The 17,424-nt window shown below is 52.4% G+C and overlaps 1 protein-coding gene across 2 annotated transcripts in view; it reads left to right on the forward strand.

Moving 5' to 3' along the window:
• The first annotated feature begins 482 nt into the window (after positions 1–482).
• The window catches only part of PLXNA4 (plexin A4), a 472,614-nt gene continuing 455,672 nt past the window's right edge, over positions 483–17,424 (forward strand). Inside the window, exon 1 of one of the 2 annotated variants that reach the window (XM_076346806.1) lies at positions 483–711. The gene's annotated coding sequence lies outside the window, so the exon portion shown is untranslated. Of the gene's footprint in view, positions 712–1,864; positions 1,898–17,424 lie in introns of those variants that run through there. The other variant, XM_076346900.1, reaches the window with a different exon arrangement.

Genomic DNA, 17,424 nt, shown 5'->3' on the forward strand with positions numbered 1-17,424 from the left:
CTCGCGTTGCCACCGCACTTCCACACCTCCCCGGCTTTTTTTTTTTTTTTTGGAAGAGGGGTGTGTGTGTGTGTGTGTCTCTGCGTGTGCCTGTGTTTGCAAAAGAGCCTGGGTGTCAAAGCCCGCTCCGCAGCCACCATTGGAGAGGAGGGCTGGGGAGGAAGGGCTGGCGAGACAGCCGCAGTGCGAGCCCTCCCCGGCGGGCAGGCAGCGGCGCGGCGGCCGCGGAGCCGGGGCGCGGAGCCGGGCATGGCCCCGTAGCGCATCCCCTGCCCGCACCCCGCCTGCCAGCTCGGCTGCCTGTCTTCTCTCCCCCCCCCCCCCCCCCCCGCCCCCCCTTGCTGATTTAGAGGCGGGGGGGGAAGGGCTGGGGGAGGGAGGGAAGGGGCGATTTGGGGGGGGGAGTGAAAACTGGAGCTGCGTGTGTGTGTGTCGTGTCCCCCCCCCCCGCCCCCCCCGGCTCTGGGCGAGCCAGACACGGTTTGCCCAGTGCAGAGAGAGGGGCTCCGTGTTCCGCCTCCGTGGAGTATTTGGGATTGGAGAGAGACACACACGCGCGCACACACACACACACACACACACAGAGACCATCTGCAGTGTCAATGCGGCGCCTGCTCTGAAGACTGAAGTGGGGGTAAAGGAGAGGAGGAAAAAAAAAAAAATATATATATATACCAAAACCCACCCAAAGCAAGCGAGGAGCCTTCCCAGGTAAGGAGCCCCCCGCCCCGCCCGGGCAGCGGGGGCTGGCGGGAGGATGCCCCGGAGGATGCCCCGGGAGGGCCGGCGGGGCTGCAGCGGTACCTGCCCTCCACACCTGGCAGGAGTGGAGGCGGGGGGGGGGGGGGGGCTAGGAGGCGCCCCCCCCCCCCCCCCCCGCCGCTTCTGCCTACCCCCGGGTGGGGGCTGGCGGGCAGGGACCCCCGCGGGCAGCGGGTTGAGACGGGGGTGGCCGGGCACGGCCCCTCCGCCCCTCCCGGGCCGGCTCGGGAGGATGCTGGGGGGGGGGGGGGGTTGCAGCGGGGACCCCCGGCATCCGTGTCCCCCCCGCCCTTCACATCCCCAGTGCGGAGTGGACGGGGTGCCCGTTGTACCCCCCCGGGTCCTCGGTGGCTTTTTCCCCATGCACAAGGCTCAACTTTTCTCCCCGGAGGTAGCGGCTCCAGCGTCGCAGCCTGTCCCTCATCATCCCCCGGCCATCGCCGGCTGCGGATTTTCCTCCCCTCGGGCGGTATTTTCCCTCCCTCGGTGCCCCAGTGCCTTCGCCGGGCGAGGGGTTGGAGGCATTTGCAAACTTTTCCTGCTCCCGACGAGGTTGCAGCTGGACGGGGCTGCAGGCAGAGCCCTTTTCCCGGGGAGGATCAGCCCCTCCCGGGTGACCGGTGGATGGGGACAGGGGCTACCCCCGGCGGGGAACACCTAGGCGGGAAGGGAGGACCCCCGTCGTTTCCCTTCCTGCAAGGTGCTGGAGAGTTTGACTGCCCAAATCCCGGCTGCGGAGTCGGTGCTGATAAACCTCCCTCCCTCCCTCCGTGCATGTGTGTGCTGCAACCGAAACCTGCGTTATTGATGCTCTTCGTTTATCAGACATATGCCCTTAAATTATGTAGACAGGGAGAAGTGATCTAAACACCGAGCCGCACATGGTTTTGGTGGAAATATAATACTCCAGCAGCAGATGAGTTCCTCCCAGATAAACAAACCCGCTTGCTCAGCCCCAGCAGGGCTAAGTGCTGTTTGGGTTTGTAGTGGCTGCATGTGGCTGCTACATACCCAGCCCAGAGGAAACCCTCCTCCTGGGTCCCCATCTGCTCCCCGTACCGGGAAGGGATGCAGCCTTCGCCGTGTTGGATTCGGGTGTAGGACCTGCAGGACTCGCCTTCGTGGAAGGGACCAGGTGGAAAGCGTGTGGCCGCGCTCCTCTCCCGTAAAACTTCCACCCCGCGTCTGCTCCGCTTTGCTTTCCAGCCCTGCCGCCGGGCAGCCGTGCCAAAGAGCTCGCTGGAAACGCACCTGATTTTTCATGGCTTCCCTCCGCCACCGGGATGCAATGCCTGGGATGCCAGGTTTTGGGGAAAGCAAAGGGGGGGCTGAGGCTTCCCAGGTCGCGGGGGTGAGCAGTGCAGAGAGGGAAGGTTTGGACCGGGACCCCTGAGACTGCCGGGGGATGCTCTTATTCCGGGGCAGCAATGATGGTGTCAGCGGATTTTTACAGCCGATGCAACCGCTCACAGCCTTCTAGGGACTTATCTTGAGCACGCACCAGCCCTGCACAAATATTTTGGAAGGCATAAAGCGTGCTAACTTTATCTTTATCTGTCCTCTGTTTCACCCGGGTCTTGTTTATAGAAGCTTGTTAAATCTGCGAGCGGGTACGACCAGTGGAGCGTGGGGTTGCTTTGCCTTCGCCGTCTCTGTGATTTTAATTACAGCGTGTGCCTCCCAGTGTGAGATTAGGTGCTTCCTCCCCCTGGCTAAGCCACTGTCTTAAGGTCTCGGGGATGCGAGCAGCGTTTCGTTTGTGGTTTAATTGCCTCGGGAAGTGCATGTTTGTTTGTTTGTGTGTGGGACCCTTCACTAGAGCTGGGCTTCAAGCGGTGCAACAGATGTGCGTCTGCTTTTCGTGTGCAGCCAGGTTTAAACATGCAACCCCAGCCCCGTCACAAAAGCCTGGGATTTTCTTCCCTCCTCTGCCCAGACCCATCCTCCATGGGGGGTCTCCTTTCCTAAAGGACCAGTCCAAGGCTTTTCCTTTCTGTCCCATCTTAAATGCGCGGCGCTCGGCGATATCAATAAGATGCAAAATAAATGACAGCCGCATGATCTAAGTGTTGTTTATGTCCAAGACGGGTGTTTTAAAATACAGGCTGATGATCAATCACGGTGCTGTTGGGAAGCTTTTGCTTGATGATCGTAACTGCCTTGTAGGCGCTGAAGACTGGTGTTAAATCTGTTCAGTGTGCAATCCGGCACCTGGCTAGCGGAGGGATGAGTGCTATTGCAAATCCTAAGAGAGATGCTGAACTTCTCCACTGTGAGAGGAAATATTCGAGCCTTTCCTCATGCATTCACCTGCCAGCATCCCTTCTCCGCACCCGCAGTGAGCCTGGTGCTAGACAGCCTGTAGATGTGGCAAAGCAAAGGGCTCAGCACAGGCATGAGCGTGGCTGAGATCCGCCGCCGAGGAGGCAGAAACCGTCTTTGGCAGCCAGATCCCGGGGGGCAGTGGATTGCCGGAGCCGGTTTTGTGTCGACTCCTCTGTTTTTGCAGGGTGAGGAGGGGAGGAGGGATGCTGGAGCCCCTTTTGTGTTGCATCTTTTTCCTTTTATTGAATTGCTTTGTCTCTGTCTCCCAATTTCCTTGATGTTGAGCGGTATGCAATAAAACCTACCTCCTTCCCGGAGTGCCAGGGTTCGGTTTGCGCGCTCACACGCCCCAGGGTGAAAAGCCTTGCAAGGTCTTACGATACTCAGGTGTGCTGAGGGTTAACGCTGCGTAGGAATTAATTTATTGTTTGGAAGGGAACTCTGAAAAGCTTCCTAAAAAGCTGAGAATGACGCTGGCACGGTAGGCTCATGCTCCGCTCACTATCACGTTGGGATCCTACGTGAGGAGGGTGTTAGAGGTAGGGCTTTTGAGTTTTGGAGTCAACAGTGCCAAAGTTTGCTGCTTGGCATTGCCTACAGGTGTTGTCGAGCAAAATGGCATGCTGTCCTGGGAGTCACTTGGCTCTTCTTGATTTATTATTCACAATACCTCCTTAAAGTGAGGTCCCACGTAGCTGAGACTGAGACCCAACGTCACCCCTTTGCAGCTGCAGTGCTGGGACTCAAAAGTCTCATGTCCTGCCCATGAATTCCCCCTCCCCGGCTAGCGATGCAATTTGGATGATGACTGTTTCCCGTAGTAAAGCCCTCAAACCGCTTGATGCTCAAATAAAAAGCCCTTTCTGGTCCCCACCAGTGTGACGAAAGGCTTCAGAGGGCTCTTTCTTACTCCTTCCTTCTTGCTTGCAAGACTCAAGTTAACGGACACCAACTGCTCCAGGCGCCCAAGGCAACGAGACTTCCCATCTGTGCAGAGAGTCTGGGCAACCCACTGACTTACTGCAGGGTATCAGTGATGAGCGTGCTTCCCTGCATGACTGTCTTCGGCTGAAAAGCACTTCATATCCCTTCGGTTTGAGCTCTCAAGGAGCCTGTGACAAAAAGTACAGAGATAAATACACAGGGCTCCCCAGATTTTTTTCACTCAGACTCTGAAGTATTTTAAAACACTGAGAAAGTGTTCTCATTCCCCTGGTGCAGATTGGGAAACTGAGGCACGGGGAGGCATAAGGCTCAGTTCCTCATCTATTGATGGGAATCCTCACTCACCGCCGTGAGATACAAACTGAAACCCAAGTGGTACTTGGAGATGAGAGCAGTGAGCGGCCCCCTGCCCTTGAGCCTGTGCTTCAACAGCCACGAGCAGTGCTTGGTCAGAACAGGACACTTTCAAGATTGAAATTTTTCCAGTTAAAATGACAGTTGGGTGCTTTAAAATGAGAAAATATCACCTGGGGTTAGTGCATTGGCCAGGGGGCAGCTGTGCTCTCATGAACCTTGGTTCCTGTATCTTTAAAATGGGGTACAAAATGTTTTTAATGACCTTTGGGAATGGAGAGATCATTGCAAAAATTAGATGTGTTGTGATACCGACAGTCCGCGTGGCAATTTTCTGGGCTTGGCATTCCTCTTTGGGGTTTTTTTTGACTCATCCCGCTGGAACTGTCTGGTTTTCTTTGTTCTTCGTTGGTGCATGTGCTCTGCTAAGTTAGCCTCGTCCTTGCTTGGTTGCATCTCGTAAGGTGGTGAGCAGCCACCCAGGTAAGAGGTGCCAAGTCTCTGCCCTGCATCCCCTGCTATGGGAGCCAGTGTAGTGTGGCATCTGTCCTGCAACCCTTTCCATTGCAAAAAAAAACCCCTCTGTGAGGCCTTAGAGATGCTCTGAAGGCTTTGAACGGGCACCCTTTGGTTCGGAAATCCAATGGTCATTTCATTTTAGGCACCTCTAGTCCGCGCAGGTCAGTGCTCCAGCTAACGTGAACCTTGCTGGGGACACGCGCTCTTCAAAGGTGATTCCTGGAGCCATGGAGGAAGCCAACTCTTTGCTGAAGTGTAATGTTCCCAGCTGTTTCTATCTCAAATACTAATGTCTGTAGAAGACACCAAGTTCTCAGGGCTGGAGGAGAGCCTGAAGACCTCAGCAGGATCAGTGGTTGGGTCGAAACCTCCATCCCCACTATGCTGCCCATCAGCAGGTGGCTTTGACCTTACCTGGGGGGGGTTTCACTAGAAAGAGAGAGGTCATTTGCAGACTCTGTGACTTGCTTTTACTTCAGGCTTTGCTGCCTAGAAGGCTTTCCAGTGTTTTTTAAATACTGCATGCCGTGAAACATGAAACAGACCCAAAAGTCACGAGGCTGAAATTCACGGGCTTCTTTTGCATAGGAATAAACACAAACTGCCGCTGAGCGTGGCTGGATTTGCACTGGTGACCCAGAAGGGAGACCTTGCGTTGTCATCTCTCTCGGCTTTCATGCCTGATCTCTGAGTTTCCTTCCAGCTATATTATCCATACACGAGTGGTCTGCCGGGGCTTTCCCGCCAAGCCGTCGGCAATAAATTTACGGGAGCTGACTGGCACTTGAATTTGCCTTGTCCTTCTGACAGGACGAATGTGTGGATCTAATGCAGATAATATGGGATAGGTTTCCATTACAGGCATTTGCATGATATATACTCACACACTTCCCCCTCCTCTGAGCTCGTGCAAGGGCCAGAGGAATAAATCTTGACGCTTGGTGAACCCTCGCAGCCAACGCTGCACCAACTGCATGTAAATGTTTGCAAAATGAGCCACCCCGACCCGCTTGTTATTTCTCCTTGAGCATAAAACACTACATGGGAGAGGAAAGGTGAGGGTGGTGGAGTTTTTTTAATCCCAGATTGTTTTCCTTTGAAACAGTGAAGTGATGCTGGACTCGGCGACTGCGTGTAGATGGTTAATATTTATATACTTCTTGTTCCTTCTGAAGTGAGGAAGGTGCACTTGCCACCAGCAGCCCCCCGACGCTCATTCATAAGGAGCCTTGCTGGTGAGTGTCTCGGCGTTAAACTGTTTGGTGACTTGAGTTTAGAGTTATAGGAATCGGAGTGGCGAATTAGCAGTAAATCAAAACCCGAATGGCTCCGTACCCAACTGCGGCAAGATCTAAATTAAAAATATCTTGCCGAGATGAAGTACTCATAAGTCAAGCACTGGCGTTGTGTCAGTCTGGGCTTCGGTGGCGAGAGCTCAGCCCCTTTGAAACAGAAACCACGAGGAGCCCACGTATTGATCCCCAGCTGAACTGGGAAATTGCCACTTCATTTCTTCTATCAAATGTTCTTTCTTTTCTTTCCTTTTTGCCTTCCCCCCGCCCCCCCAAAGGGAAGATGGTTGTGCTGGGAAGTTGGGAAAAGGTTTGCAGATTCGCTGCACGTGCGCGTGGCCCTGTTTGACTTGGTTAAAGCATATTTGATTGTGAAAAGGGATTTATTTGTTTTTTGTGACCGGGGATTTGTCTATAAAGTAGCACTGGAAAGAAAACTCATTTAGAGACTAAGGAGGTGTATCCTGTTACAATTGCCTATTGATGGAATAGCAAGTGCTTGGTGTGCAGCACAGCTTTATTTTACTTTAGGGAAACTTATTCTGGGCTGCCAGAGGGAGACTTTGATTTGCCGGAGAGCTGCCCCATGGCCCTGAGCAAGTCCCTTGGCTTCTTGTTTCCCCATCTATCAAATGGGGGTGGTCTTGTGGAAGCGACTGTCCCTTTAGCCATCATCTAACAGTCGTTTTGCTCTAATGACCTTTACAAATGACTCACTTTTCACAAGTGAGATGATAAAACCAGGGAGGTTCTGGTTGGGAACTCACTCACCAGCCTGAGGAATAGCATCACGTACACGGTTAATAGTCACTAACGGCCACTGTCCCATCCCCGGGCAGCGTCACCTTCTTCTGCTGGCTGGGAAGAGGCTTTCAGAGGTGGTGAGGGGCAGAAGGCTGTTCTACACTGGAAGAAAAGACTCTGTCACCATGGCCCTGGTGGGGAGAGGAGGTGAGCTGGGAATACGACCACGCCAGTTGTGGAGCTAATCAAAGGCTTTTGCTTGGATTTTTCTTTAATGGGCAATTTAGGGAAAAAAAAACAACTGCAAGCTCCACACCCAAATTAGGATGGGTATGCCTGCTTGACTTGACTTGCTAGCTTAAAAAAAGTGAGTTTCTGGGCTGTTTTGGGAAACCCCTTTTATTTGTCAGGGTTTTGGTGCAAATTTCTGGTTCTTGCTAAAAGCAGAGCAACACGCAGAGTTTTGTAAGCTGTTACCCTGAGCTGTGTATGTGTTTGGGGGGTGGGGTATTTGCACGGCTAATTTTGGGCATTTCTTCTTTTTGGTCGTGTCTCACCCTTTGTACTCTCCCCTTCGTGGTGTCCTCCTGGCTGGATGGGGGGGTTGTCCCCTGCCACAGTCCCCTTTCCTTCCAGCCACCCTGGAGCCCCAGGACTCATTTGGAGGGTTGCAATGACCTCAATGCCTGCTGCTTTTGAGGCTGCATACCCCTATCACCCCTTGGACCCCAGGCTCCACCTCTCCAGAGCATCCAGCCCCCTCCCAGACAGCTACCTTGGGGAGGGCAGTGCTCAGGGGCAACCTGGAGGGTGACTTGTCGGTTTAAGTCCCAGCTCTGCCATCACCAAAGCCACCTCCAGGAGGGCAATTGCCTCTTCACCCTGAAGACGGCAGGATGAGCTCTGAGTTTTCCTTCTGTGCTTAGCTGCTATGGTGATGAGTTGCTATAGAAACACATAGTTAGCATTATTATTTATTATTGAAAGGTGCTGCTTTTCATCTCTTAAGCGCAGAGTCGTTCTAGGAAGAGCCTGATGCTGGGTGTGGGTTACTGCCCACCCTGTCCACACAGGTTGGTGGGTTATGCTTCCCGGCGAGCCAGGCTTTAGCCATACTGGAGGCAAGCAACCGTGCTGTGCTGGCCCAGCGGGCTGATCTGGTTAAACAAATCCCCCCAGTATGTTCCCGTCACAGGTTCCTTCCTTCGTCAGATCCATCCTTTGGAGGGGGATTTGAGTGAAGCGTTTCATTATAATGAGCTTAGTTATTTCCAAACTAGTAATCGCATGTCACCATTTGGTGCAAAGGGTTTGCATTAAGTTCTGTAATAATATGTCTATTCATCCATCACAAATACTATATTCACAGGACCTTGTAGTGATTGCCTGGTAAATACCTTCTCTTATCTCTTTGCATGCGCGGCTCCTTGTTGTTTGCTGAAGTCCCCCCCCCTCTCTGCAAACCCATCCCTCCGCGCTGGGAGGCGGGGAAGCTCCTCCGGTGCTTCTGTCCCGGGCTCCTGCTCTGCCTGAGCCCCCCTGCAGCTGGGCACCCGGCCAGGCTGCACAGGGGAGGCCCCTCCAGGGCTGGCTGCAGCCTGCGAGATGCCAAGCGGAGCAAGCGGTGCTAAGGGTATCGCTCTGCCTGCCCTAACTATCGCTTTCCAGCTGCTGTGGGTGGGACAAAGCCTGCTTTGGGGGCTCCTCTTGCTCCCCAGGAATGGGTGCGAGGGGTAGGAGCAGGTATCTTCTGTAGGTTGGGTGCTGGGGAATGCTCTGGCTGAGAGTTGCCGCAGGGGATCCTGCAAGGAGCCCATTTATACATCTCTCCGGACACATCCGTTGGTTTTGGGAATGCACAGCATGCACAGGGAGGTACAGCAGGGGTGCAAAGCCAAGTGCTTGGGTCCCCTGCCTGCAGCCATCAGGTTCACGGCTTCCCCTCAAAGCCGGCAGCGCTGCAGAGGTGGCTCTGCAAGGAAACCTCCCTCCACCCTGCTGTCCTTCACACCCCGGCAGCCCTGAGGATGCTGCAGCCGCTGCGGAGGGGTGGCTTGGTGGGGCCAGGAGATGAATGGCTGGGAGGATGGAGGGATGTCTGGAGGCACTAGGAGGAGCGGGGCTGCTTTCCCTCTCTGGCTGGGGTGGGTGCAATGTAGCCTGGAGGTAGAGGGCTTGGCTTTGCTTGCAGCAGGGGTTAGCTGTGCAGTTCTTCCTTCTTCCCCTCCAAGATCTAAAAGACTCCCTGGAAAATGCCTGGTGGGAAAAAAAAAGAAAGAAAAAAGAAAAAAAAGGAAAACGACACAGCTTTTCTTGCTGCAGAATTAAAAGAAGTTTCAGGGCTGGTCGGTGTAGCTGCAGAGGGGATGGTTCAACCCCTCCTCGCACGCCCTGCACGGTTGCTGCAGGTGCAGGGCTGGGCTCTCCATGCAGCTGCTGCAGATGCTCCTCTGGGGGAACGAGCCCCTGCGGGGTGGGCAGGGATGCAGGAACGGCTGGACTAGTGCAGGACGCTGGATGTGGAGGGATTTGGGCGTGGGGAAATCTCTGCTGTTGCTTGCAGAATGTGGCCCTTGAAGTTCCCTGAATTCCTCCTGGTCTCCACCTTCCCCAGCCTGCCAGGCTGGGACTGGGAAACATCCTTCCCAGGCTTTGAGGAAACAAAAGGAGTCTCTTTAAAGCACCTCCTCGAGCAGGAATAAACCACCTTCCTTTGCAGAGCTTGTTTCATCGCTTGAAGTCAATTCCTTTGGGCTTTGTATTTTCCTTCTTGGAAGCTGTGCTCCCTGCGGAGAAGAGAGAAAAACACCCCGGGTGCAAGAGCAGGGCTCGGCGGGGCCTTCCTAGGAAGTGTGGGTTGGAGGTGGAGGGGCGGATGGGGGGGGGGGTGTCCACTGTGGGGGTCTAGAGGGCTGAATGCTCACCCCGCACTCTGCCAGAAACCCCTGCAACCCATCCCGCAAGTGCGGTGTTCGGTCGGTAGTGTAGGGTGACATCCAGCCTGTCGCTGTTGTATCAACGGTTGGGAGCGACCTGCTGGGGTGGGAGATGCTCCTGCATGTGCCAGCTCCTCCCCTACTCCTGGTGCAATGAAGCACAGGACTAAATGGCACCTCCCCTAAAGGAGGGAAGCTTTTGGTAGGGTCACTCATGTTGATGTGGGCCCGGAGGGATCATGTTTTGCTTCTGTGACCCCTTTTTCTCCATCCTGAGCTGCAACCAGCTGCTTGGATACGGGGCTGTGACACTGATGCATTTGGGGGGAAGTCATCCAAGGGGTGGCATGGACTCGGGCCTGGTGTGGCATGCCCCCTTGGAGCCCACCAGCCATGAGACCGTCAAGTCTCAGGTTTCTCTCCAAATCCCTGCTGAGGGCAGAGTCATTTTGGCTGCTGGACTCAGGGCACCTTTGCAGCTTCTGTCTTTCCCTGCCTGGTCTCCACGGTGGCTCCAAGAGACCAGGAGCTGCTCACCTTGGCCAAGCAAGGGCAGGAGGCATGAGGCATCCTTGGAGCTGCACCCCTCTGCCTGGGTGAGGGCTGGAGAAGAGAGGCGAGAGAGATGAGCCATGTGCAGCAGGAGCTGGATGCTAAAACCAACGCGTGTCAGAGCCATTCAGGAGGTTTTTTTTTTCCTCCCTTATAATGGAGTTGCTGCCCTTGCCTGCCTTAGCAAGGCAAGCAGCTCAAAGGGATGCCTCTGAATGAAAGTAACAACTTTTAGGATAAATTCCTCTCTGCATAATATCTCAAAGAAAACAGGAAAAGGAAATGGCAAGCGGGCATAATTAGGTAAGTATTACCCATTAGGAAGGGGAAGGAGCTATCAAGCTGATTTTCATTTCCTTCTTATTTTACATGCCTGATTTTTCTGCCTCTCCAGGAGGCAGTGTGTGAAGTAGGTCTCTCCTTAGCTTGGAGAAGTAAATAATCAGAACACGATGCGCTCCAAAGCTCTTCCCAAAGCTTTCCAAATCTGGACTAAGCTGAGGATTTTTAGCATCTTCACAAGTCTGAGCTTTCCAGCATCTGTGAGACCTGGTAGGGACTTATTTCCCACCTTCACACTGGGGAACCAAGGTGCAGGTGGGCAGCAGGGCTTGTGTCTTCTCATTGTGACCTGCTTGTCTGCACATATTTCTCTCTGTTTTACCTATTCTGCATGGAAATAGAGGTAACTCCTTGTCTCCTGATTGCTTCCCAGTGTAAACTTGGATGTTTGCAATGTGAACCCACGAAGGTACCTTGTGCTGCACTGGGAAGTGCGGTAGGGCTGAGTCCCCCCAAGCCTGGTCCACCCCTACCTCACCCCAGCATGTCCCTGTGTCCTCCTGGCTGTGGGACCCACCGCTTTGCTCCCGTGTACCCAAGGTTGTTCTCCCGGCTTTACCCTCTGTTACCTCTTCGGATAACACATCGCAGCATGGGCTGCAATTACAGAGCCGTCAGCGGGTGCCTGTAACACGTTTTGGCAAGGATGCGGGATGGCTTTTGCACCAGCCTGCAGGAGAAGCGCTTGCCTCCCGCCTCGCCTGCCCCCCCTGCTCCGGAGCCTGTAAGTGGTGTTATTAAAGGCTGTCGGGAACTGCTGTCATTGGCGCAGTCAATGGCTGACACAAGGCAGCCCTCAGACTTTGACTCATCCGCAGCTCTCTCTCTCTCTCTCTCTCTCTCTTATACATGAGCCAGAGAAGAGGCAGTTTCTCACATGCATCACCCTTTTCCCAGCTGTTTGGGCCCTTTTTTGCATTCATTTCAGAGAAGAAGTCTTGATTGTCCTACGGTGTAGGAAAGAGATTGGGGTTGCGTTGTACTACCAGCATGTGCCCAGCTCTCATTCATTTGTAGTTGAAGTTGGGGGTCCCTTTTTCCTTACATACAACTACATGCATGCATATATATATGTGTGTGTGTTTTATACATATACATAAAAATACACATTTATATGTACATTTCTACACGCAACTGCAAAATACACATGGTTAGAAATGCCATTCTGTTCACCCTGCGCTTTTCACAGATCGTTGCTAATTTTTCCCACAGTTCAGGAAAGGTCTTGCAGGTGCAGGATGAGATTTCTGGAGAAGGAAGAGCAGTCTTGATGCACAGCCAGATTTTAGGTGGGATTTAGGGCAAGCCCAGTTCTCCTTTTTCCTCCAACATCCCTTGATCAGGCACTGGTGGGAGAGGGTATTTTTCTAGCTTGTAGGGAGGAGAGGGAAGGGAGGGAAAAGTTTGAGGTTTTGCTCCACCGCAGAACTGGGAATAAATGGTGCAATCTTGGAAAAACCTTTGTGTCTGGGAATGCGGCTTCCTGTGAGCTCGGTTGCTTTAGTGCTTTTCAGGAGGTGCCGGTCCAGGCTCTGCCGATTGCAAAGGGGGTCACTGAGGGGCTGTCAGGGGTAGAGGATAAAGGTTGTGCACGACTTCTCATCCCTCCAAGTGGCTTGGCTGGACCTTGGCCATCAGCACTCAAGCAGGGCAGCACAAGGTGCCACGAGCCTGGAGGAGATTCCAAGCAGATTGCGACTCGGTGACGATCTGCTTTCTCAGTCCTTGGTCGTTCACACACTCGTGCTCGTGTAGACATCTCCGTGGCTCCCGCTGGTCGATGCATGGGGTGCGTCGAACCACATTTCTCCCCAGCAGCAGCCTACGTGTCCATGCAGGTGCTTTCCTGCTCTGCCTCCCCTCCTGGGTATGTGTGCGTAGGATAATTTTGAGGCCTCTCCATACCTGCACGAGGATATGCAAAAGCTACAGTGTGGTGCTTGAAGGCTGTGCTCCTTAGACATGCAATAATGAGTTGGAAGATAAAAACACGGCCCCTTCCATGCAGCAGTTTCACTTGGTGGTTGTCTTCTCTCCTGTCTTGCTTCTCCTTCCCCACTAATGCAGGCAGCAGAAACAGCTTCATTTTATAATAAGCAAAAAGGTCTCCAGGTGCAGGTTTGTGCTCGCCTGTCTCTTCTCCACTGCTTTCTGCCAGTGGGTGACTTACTTCGCCACCCATAATTAGCTTCTTCCAAGGTCTCGTTGTTGCTGGGCTGAGGCAGAAGGTTTTACAGCAACTGCCTATTCTCAAACACAGAAAAAATAATCCCTTCCTCAGCTCAGTGTTAAGAGGGAGCAGATTTTAAACTGTTTTATGTTGCTGCTGACGCCAGGTGGTTGGCAGAAGGGACCTAAACTGGCCCGCGGCGGTGCCGTTACGTGGTGGGGAAGGTGGACGGAGGGGTGGAGGATATGTGTGTCAGCCTTCCCACGCAGAGGAAGGAATCAAATATCTGCCCTATATCAAATACCATGCTCGATTCCTGCGGGACCGAGTTATTGGTGAGGAGGAAGCTGACCTTCTCCTGTATTTATGAACTGAATGTCTAGTTTGCTCTGTTTTTGATTTTTTTTTCCCCCCTCCTGTTGCAGAGTGCAATACTTCATTTCGCAGCAAATAACATTTTCTTCATTTTCTCCTTTGGTGTGATTTTTTAAAAATGCTGCTCAAGATGAACAGGCTTTCTTCCCCTTAGCTTTTCTTGCTTTATAGTTGGTTTGGTACGCTGGAAGTGGATGCTGCTGCCCATGTCTGTGTGGGACCATTAGCTGTGCTGGAGCCCGGGGATATTCCCCTGTCACAGCTGCTGGGGGTGAACAAATTCTCCTGGAGCTGGACAAACACATTATTATTTTAGTAGTCACACCCCAGCAAGTTTGAGAATTAAAAGTAGTCAGCATTTCCCTTACTGCCACACAGATCTATCCTTCCTCCTGGCTGCCTGGTCTCCAGCCTTCCCTGATGCAGCTTTTTCTGCAAATCCTTTCCTGCAAGAGCTGGTCTTGAGCATCTTCAGAGCAGCAAGTCCTTCGGAGCCCCCTGTTTCCTTTTCCTTCCTCTTCTGCCCGCAGAGAGCAGATTTTTTGGAAGCTCAAGAGCTCTGTGTTTCCTGCACATAGGTCCCTTGGAGATATCTGAAGCTACTATGCTGAAGTTCACAGGCGACTTTTGAAAACCTTGGCCATTGCATTCCTGTGTGTGTATATATATATATAATCTGTTCTCTCTTCCCTCCTGTTTTCTTTCTCTGTCAGGAATCCAGCTGTGCAACATGTGGCACTTGTAGGACTTGGAAGGCAGGAAGATCAAGCAAACACAGAGCTTTCATCAAGAAGAGATAAACTTCCAGAATAAATTCAAGCCACGTAGGCCCAGTCTGTTTTAGTTTTAAAGCCCTGCTGGTAGTGACGTGTGGGAGCTGTAGATATAAAGCCAGGGAGAGAAGAAGAGTTTATTTGTATTATTTCTGGCACCTTGGTAGAAAAACCTCTGTTCTGAGTTCATGGTGCTTGGCACAATGTTAGTCTGCATGGACCGTACCAAAGAAACCGCCTGTTGAGCGTTACCTTCGTGCATGATTTGAAGGGAAAGAAAAAAAGGGAATTATCTGCCCTGAATGAGAGAGAGAGTGTTGTAGCTGGAAGAGGAAAGTGCTGGATTTGTGGGGGTGTATGGGATGCAGATGGCTGCAGAGGAGAAATATCTCATTATTAATAACCCATTGAATTGCAATAGCATTTTTACACCTGTGTATGCTGCCTACAGTTTTTATCCTGGCTCTCCGGCGTCTGGCAGGACCACAGCTGTGAGCTGTGGGCTCCCTTCTGCAGGCAGCTGATGGGGATTTCCTATTTACTGCAGAGACAGAGGACAATTTGGAATTTGATGGGCCCCATGGTGTTGAGCCATGGCCATGGACTTGCTGGAGCATGGTTTGGTTCACACGGCAAGTTCCGTGTTTCCTGAGTGTGGTTACTGACACTGACCTAGCAAGGGTCAGTCTGGCAAAGGGAGTTGCTAGATGGGCTTGCTGCTTTTTGGAGAAGTCTGTGTCTCTACTTACCGCTATGTTTTTGTTTTTATTAAGTAAAAAAACCAAATAAGCCCAGAAGTGGCACCTGGATGCGCTCCCCAGGTCTGTCCGGATAAGCTCAACAGCACCTAGTACAAACCAATGCTGCATTCGACCGAACACCACCACCGACGACCCAAACTTGCATTTCCCTTCCTCTCCCCCCTGCCATTTTCCTCTAGTCAAAGCAAAAGATTTACAGCCCCTAACTTTTGAAGCGAGGGCAAATTTCAGCCCAGCCTCCCATCTGAGTGGATGCCTCATGTCATTAAAATCCATCTGCAGCCGCCCAAGCCTCCCCAGCCGGCCCCGAGTTGCGTGTCCCAGCCATGCAGGAGCCAGGGCAAGGCACCGCGTACTCCAGGCCCTTACCTGAGGCCCCCGGGGGCTGGAGCACAGATGATGCTCTCCACGAGCAGCGGGGAGGCTCCTGCCTCGAGTCGAAGCAGTTGTGACTGCATCCCCAAAGGGCAGAGGTACATGGACACAGGCTTGCATGCTTTTTGCAGTATTTGAGACTTGTGCAGCACTCAAAGTGCAGCTGTGGGATCCTGTGGGATGAGGGAAGAGATCAACCAAGTCCTGTTTTGGCAAGAGGTATGAGCGGAGAGATGGAGGCAGTGGGAAAAGGAGGGCAGGCTTGCTCTCCGCAATGCAGCTCGGGGGCGGGGTGGAGGGCATGTGGAAAACAGTCCTCTGTGGGTCTTACTCTTTCAGTGTCTGTGCATCTGTTTTGTAGCGTTTCTTCAGGTCTTAGAGCCTGTGTTATCAAGGTCTCCATTTCTAATGAGCGGGATTTTATGAACAGAGGTGACCTTCCCATGCCCCCACATTAAAAATGCCCCTCATCTCAGACACAGGTGCCTTTCGACTGTGCGAGCAGAGATGAACAAAGCAGATGGTGTTTGGATCTGGATTAAATCAGTTTGGGGTGACATTTTGCTTGCAGCTGACTCTAAGCGAACAAGTAACTTTCTTCTGGGTAGTACAACCCGGATCTGAAACCACTGGTTATTGCAAACCCATAAACTATCTTTTGCAGACTGAATGGGCTCATATGCCTGTTTCTGGTACTGGGTTTTCTCTGTAACACCTGTCCTAACACAGCTAATGCTTTGTGATGATGGGTCTGCAATTATGAGGCTGTGCAAATAGCTAGAACAATTGCATCACCTTCCTTGTGGCTGCTGTAGAGCGATTTGTTGATTCGTTGATAGGACTAGGCATTTGTTCGTGGAAACGAAGGGTCACATCCTGCAAAGTGCAGAGCACTTGCAGCTCCCGTCCATGTCTGAGTGTCTGGCCCAGGGAAGATATTTATGGAAGGAGAAAGAGAGATTTTGCTTTTGCAGGTGTGCTTTGCAGCAGCAGCAAGCTGTCTACAAAGTGCCATTGCTGATGGCAGCCTGACAGTGTCTCCTCTCGAGGTTTGTCAGTATGGGGAAGCAGACGTATAAATTGCAGAAAGCTTTAGCAGCAGAGTAGCCGGAGCAGACACCTCCTCCCTTCCCCGCCTCAGCTCCGTAGGCTGGGTGCCAGCAGCAGCAGGACTCTGCGCTGTATCTTTTCAGGACGCCCTGGATGCATCCATGCAGACTCACAGCCGAACACGGTGATCGCTGAACTATTTAAAGTAGCTTCAACAATGACACTCGGGCGTGTAATGCACCTATTCTGCTGATGCTGGCAAAGTGCTGGTGGAGTGGATGGGTTTAAGACTGATGGGAATTTACTGCTCCAGAGCCATTAGGGTGTGTGTGTGTGTGTGTGTGTTCCTAAAACATGCACCAAAGGAGTCGATAATAGAGAAAATCAGCTATAAAGGAGGTTCCCCTGGTGCTGGATGTGTGGCTCTGCAGAATAGTTGTCTTGTCGCTGTGGCACTGAGCTGGGGATTAAACACATGGGCTGTATCTCTGTTTCAGCCATGCTGACTCTGTGTGACCTTGGCCAAGTCTTCATCTTCCTGGACCTCTGGCTCCCTGAGGTGTTTCTAGACTGAAACTTCTGGAGGTGGGGATGTGCTCTTAGTGGGAACGTCTTGATTAGAGCCGCTGGTTGCCCTTGCAAGCAGCAATGCGTTGTTTTACTGGGGGGAGCTGGAAAGGCACTTCAGGACAAGGTGTGATGTGCTGGTGTGAGCTGCAGGGGGATGGCAAAATAACAGCAGCCTCGTGTCATCAGGCTCTGTGCCACCCCATCCTCCCATGTCATTCATGTGGTTTTAGCATACATAGGACTAGTCTGTAAATGAGGGCTGCTGCTCCAATTCTATTAAGTCTCATAATTTGGTAACTCACTCCAGGCTTGACATTAAATATTGGTGTTGAGAAGGAATTGGAAGGGGATAGTGTTGTCCTTTGCTCAGGAAGGCCCCCTGCAACCTCTTCTCAATGCACATAGAAGGGCTAGGGAGGATGCTGGCTAAGTCTGCAATCGTTCAGCAACTACCTGCTCTTTTTTTCCTTCTTTTCCTTTCTGCAGTGGCATTTTTTGCTTTGATATGCATTTTCTAAGCTCTTGAGCAAGGCAAAAATGGAAATGTCTCCCCAGAACTTTAACCTTACGTAACTGATT

The sequence above is a fragment of the Aptenodytes patagonicus genome, chromosome 1 (genome assembly GCF_965638725.1).
Source record: "Aptenodytes patagonicus chromosome 1, bAptPat1.pri.cur, whole genome shotgun sequence".
NCBI lineage: Eukaryota > Metazoa > Chordata > Aves > Sphenisciformes > Spheniscidae > Aptenodytes > Aptenodytes patagonicus.